The sequence below is a fragment of the Berghia stephanieae genome, unplaced genomic scaffold (assembly GCF_034508935.2).
Source record: "Berghia stephanieae isolate SIO BIC M18660-M18661 unplaced genomic scaffold, UCSD_Bste_1.3 scaffold236, whole genome shotgun sequence".
NCBI lineage: Eukaryota > Metazoa > Mollusca > Gastropoda > Nudibranchia > Aeolidiidae > Berghia > Berghia stephanieae.
In genome coordinates, this window is record NW_027623468.1 from 1 (window position 1) to 5,563 (window position 5,563).

The following is a 5,563-nucleotide window of genomic DNA, read 5'->3' on the forward strand; positions in this document are numbered from 1 at the left end:
GACTCCACTCTGCTGCTAAAAAACGTAATCGTGTACATTGACACTCCGTATATATATATTGAATCGTGTTGGATGTAAATATGGTACGAATAGTGCTCGACATGTAGCAATGGAGCGAATTATTATTTTAATATTTACCACATTGTGGTATCTTGTTTTATTGATAGAAATAAAACAACTTAAGTGCCCTTACTAGTCTATGTTTACAAATTTAAAATAATTTTATTTGCATCACATAAGTTGCTCTCTCAGTTTATGACTGCCAAAATGATGGAAAATCATTTCATTTTTACATCGATTCCACAATTTCTCACAAATTAAATATCTATTACTATTGTTATCATTCTTATTATGATCATATCATTATCATTATTATTATTATTATTTACTTTAGTGTATCAATGACTATGATTTGATGCCCAGTTGAGGAATTTTGGTTTTCTATATAGTTCTTTCCACTATAATTTTTCAGCTGCTTCTCTTGGCAGTTTGCCCGATATAAATATAATTTCAGTCTTTCTGAGTTAATCATTTCAGGGTTTGGTACAGAGAACTTTAATAAGATTAAGAACTGAAAGAAAAAAAGTCTTCTAAGGAAACATGTTTTTTATTATACAGTAAAATCACTTTAAAACCGAAAGAAGCTAAACCGAAAAATACTTTAAACCGCAAAGAATTTAATAAATGTACTAGTTTCTTCATTTTCTTTGTACTAATTCTTACGATGAACCGAAATACTTCTAAGCAGGACTTTCTCTAAACCGAAACAACTTGAGAGCACCTTCCCTTTTTCTCTCTATATTTTTCTTCAAAAATTCGGGAAGGAGGCCACACTTAATAATGCCCGGCGATATTAAACAGAGCGTAAGTATAAGATGAGGGTGATGGGTGGGGTGGGGGGAGGCAAACACTTCAATCACTGCACTTGGGCTTGGCCAACACCACAGTCACACAGACTGGAAAAGGAAGACAGCGGGTGACTGGCCAGGTGAAAAATGAGGAAAGAGGGGAGTTGGGGTGTAGAATCACGCAAGCGAGATGTTCTCGCTCATGTTGATGCTTTGGAACTGACTGGATTTTCAACAAGACGATAAGGAGGGGGGGGGGGGGTAGACAACTTACCATTGAAATGCCATTTCACTTCCATTTGTTTAAATGTGTGTGTGTGTGTGTGAAGGGGGGGGGGGGGGAGGAGGTTCTATGTAATTAGGCCTTTGAACCTTATGGCTTTTCAACAAAAGAGATATATGTAGTAGTAGACAGCCTTTTCATTTCCATTTCACTTCACCTCTGAGTAGCTGCGCATCATTCATTATCAATTATCGCACAAGAACTTTCGGTCTTATTTAGCTTTGCATTTTACTAAAGAGGTCTAAACTAAAAGAAAGCACTGTGCTTACATGTTTGAGTTTAAAATCAAAATACTATGTGAAGTCGATGAAAAAAAGTTGATCAAGACGGAGATATGTAAAATACACGGCATCCCGAACTCAACTCTTTCAACAATTTTGAATTGAAAACGAACCCCCCCCCCCCCCCCAAAAAAAAAATATTTTTAAAACAAACAAAAAAAAATATATTTAAAAAATTAATGATTACGAACACGGCATTTATTCCACAACTCCATCTAAGGAGAAACCCATGATATGATTAAATGAGCAAATTCCTTAAATAGTTACTACCCTTGTAAAACATCGCAAAACGGAACTTGCTTTAAACCAAAATGTCTTTAAACCGAAGTGGTTTAGAAGGTCCCCAAAATTTCGGTTTAAAGTAATTCTACTGTAATTTATACGCACAAAACGCAAACATAAAATTTGTGGGCTGGGCCATCAGATAAAATATGATGCTTTAGAGTTAGAGATCAATTATTATTTATTGTCAAGGGAATCAATTACTAAGTTAGCTGAGCTATGCAGGAAATTAAAACAGTAATATTTGTGACTCACCGCCTGAGAACAATATGTTGGGAGTGCTTTTGTAGATACAAAGAATTGAATTTATTGACAAAATTTATTTTTTTAAATTATTAGCGCAATATCCACTAGGCATGCTCAAAGCGCATTACAATGGGTTCTGGGCCAACAGCAACAATTAGCATTTAGGACGGGTCATGACGCCTGTAAGGCAATATTACATTTTTTGTTTCTGACAGAGGCAACCCTGTTAACGGCCAGGTACTAATTTTACACCTGAGTACAGTGAGAGAATGTGAGTAACGAGCCTTTTCCAAGGACTCAACTATGCGCTGAGTGAGGCTCGAACCCAGGACCTTCCAATCCAAAAACGAGTGTCATACCTCAAGACCACATAGCCGCACGAAAAAATATGAGACTCGGATTAGATTAATTTTTAATTGCGGAGAGTGAATGTAGTTTATTGATTTATTGTAGAGTGATTATCTCAATTTTAAATATTTTTGATTATTTTAACTTTTAATTCACTTTATAGCATGCATTTTACCTTGAACACCTTTTGTCAAGTGTGATCCATTAGCTCGATTTGGCATAATATTTTTAAATTCAACTTAAAACGGGGGTTAGCCATTCTAAACACCATTTAAAAAATAATATGACTCATCATCTAAATGTGATATAATTTTCATTCGAGTAGGTTTTGCAAACAAGTGTTGTTTTCATTTCTTTTTAAATTTTACTTGCAGCATATCTGGTGAATGTTCCCATGTTGTTGCAGTAATCCTTACACTGGAGAATTGGCTGCAAGCTGGATTACAAGATATACCTGCAGATCCAAGCTGCACATGCCTTCCACAACAATGGAGTAAACCTTGTGGCCCAAGAACTGATCCCGAGCCCATTACCTCCATGGTTATTGCCAAACCCCGTAGAAATGTAAAGCGGTGACCAGTCATGGCAGCTATTGAGGACAACAGGTAATAAAATGCATTCAAATCAATGGGACAAAACAATCTGCATTGTTACAAAGATAGATTGTTTGATTTTATGGGATTTGCAGCGCTTGCGACACTGTTAAATCATTTGAGTGCCAGATGATAGGGGGAGATCTGAAGTTGAAAGCATCAAAGGAAAAGCAAGACAAAAGAATATGGTTCAAAGGGGGAACAGAAGATACCGTGAACAATATACTGATGTGCTTATTTTGGCATTGTTAAAAGTCCCACTCAAGCAAAGGATACTGCAATGAAGAATATGCTCAAATATTGACATATATATATATACAAAACTAATAACTATTAATTTTCATAACAGAAAGATGATATACAGGGAGAGATAGCATCTAAAAAAGGATTTATACATGTTGATTGTCTCCCTGTCAACTGAGGGTCCCTGCCAGGACGAGGGGGGAAATATGAGCAAATTTAACCTAAAACAAAGACAGAGAGGGACATGGAAAGGGAAAACAGATTTGGGGGATAGAAAACACAGTAAGTGACCTCTCTTCCCACCATGGAAGGCCATAAAACCCATCCAGCTGGGGAAAATTGGTTGGTTTGCAAGATTCTAAATTTTTGTTTGTAAGTATCATGCATATATAGCTGGGATTCACTTCAGTTTCCGAAGCATGAAACAAAAATAATGATTGCTTACTAACGATTTGTAGGGATGATTTCCATCATATCTATGAGACCCAGCTATCCTGTCACCATAGTGTGGACAACATGGTTAAAAAACTAAAACTAACTCGACAGAACCTGGGATCTTTGCTGCTTTGGTAGACGATCAATCTGCGATTTAAGTTTTAGATGTGATTGTATCCAATAAAGATAATAATATCAATCCAAATTATGGTGAGCAACTTGCTTTTAATTCCTTTCTTGGTCATTTTGGAACAATTCATTTGCAATAAAAGTATTTTTATAGCAATTAAACAAAGAGAAATAAAAATAGGAAAAACAATAAATTTATTTCAAAGAAATATAGTCATAAACTGTAGATTTATTAATATACCTCTCTGAAATTTTAATATACAACTGGTGAAAAGTCGTTTATATTGGATGAACAGAAGTTATTAGGCCTTTATGATTTAAAAAAATGCAATCTTCTTATATATTGTTCAGTGACTTCCTATTGCGTTTTCGACAACAATTCTGTGTCTGGCAATTTTTTTTTGTCTCAGAGACCTCCAAGGCTGTCATCTGGGTACCTCCAGAGACAAATGGGGGAATCCAGAGTCTAGGCCCCAAATTCTCAAACTCGCTTTGAATTGTGAAACCCTTGTCCACCATTACCCCATCTCCCAGTTTGACTATATTGGTTTTAATCAATTTCTGCAATAGGACTAGCAGACCACTCCGCGTTGTAATCTCCTTGTCAGAGATGGAGCGCGAAAACAACATACTTACAAAAGTAAATTCCTCAGAAGGCTCCACTCCCACAAGAGCTTTCAACGTAGTCGCGGACTTATAGTCTGAAGACAATAGACTTTGATGTTTTAAGGCCTTGGGTCTGTTTGTCTTTATCTCTGTACCATCAAGAAAAACTAGTGTGTCCGGAAAACTTTTAAAAAACTTTGTGGCATGTTATTCTCAATGGTGTCCCGATCAGGCCATACTGGCAAATTGCCAAGCCTGAAATACAGGTAATTGATCCATGCCCTAAATAGACATCCTGCATCATTTCTTGATATTTTAGATAAATTGGCAAGATGCAAGAAAGTGTAATTATGGCGCAATTTCATCATAACTAGTAAAAATTGATCTATAATGGGCAAGCAATATGTTGCTTTCTTTTGTGTTGATATGGTAAATTACAATTCTGTATTGCTTGGTACGAGAAAGGTGAATATTTTTACAAAATCTTCATACACGAAACCAGTGTAGCTCTTAACAGCTTCTTTCGGTCCGTGATGGTGCAGGTGTTCAATGGTCAGACGTGAGTGACTGCCTTTATCTGCATCCGTTTTGGGGGTTTTGACAACAGCAGCCTCTTAAGCTCCTGTCCTTTTAATAATTCTTGGGCGTGAAGTCTCTTAGACTCCTTCAGTTGTTGCTTAAGCAAAAAGACCTCTTCTTTCAGTGATAAATTCTCTGCAACTACTGCTAACAGTGTCATGTTAGAATCTGAAATAAAATGAAATTATGTTTGCAATTAGTTGTCCAGCAGAGACTAAATCAACGAACTGTAATTAATCTGGGTAAGAATATTGAATCTATTGAGACCACCCACTTTTACTTTTACCTACTTACAATTCCTGGAATTGCATTGACAGTACTATCCAGTTAGAAGTTTGTTTTTTTCTCCGTCATAGGTATTCTATGTATGATCAGTGTTTTATTTTAAATCCAGACCTTGCCATGTGTGTGTCCAGCTACATAGAGACTGGGTAGCCTGCATATCTAATACCCGACATTTTGGATATGCAGATTAAGACTGACACCTGTACAACTTTGCCTTTTTTTTAAAGGTAGTTGCAAGTCAAGAGGAAGGGAATTGGAGAAAACATTTATGTTTCCATTCTAATGGGCCCGAGAAAAGTATTTTAAATAGAAATTGATAGAAATTGCTCAAGGCAGCAAGTTGTTTGACTTCAGACAATCTATGTTTTTTTTTTTTCAGGCAGTTAAAACAAATTTATCACATAT

At 36.1% G+C, this 5,563-nt stretch overlaps 1 pseudogene; it reads right to left on the reverse strand.

Annotated features, from left to right (window-relative positions):
• Nucleotides 1-2,995: 2,995 nt before the first annotated feature.
• LOC144961378 (uncharacterized) lies at nt 2,996-5,331 on the reverse strand (annotated as a pseudogene).
• Nucleotides 5,332-5,563: the final 232 nt, after the last annotated feature.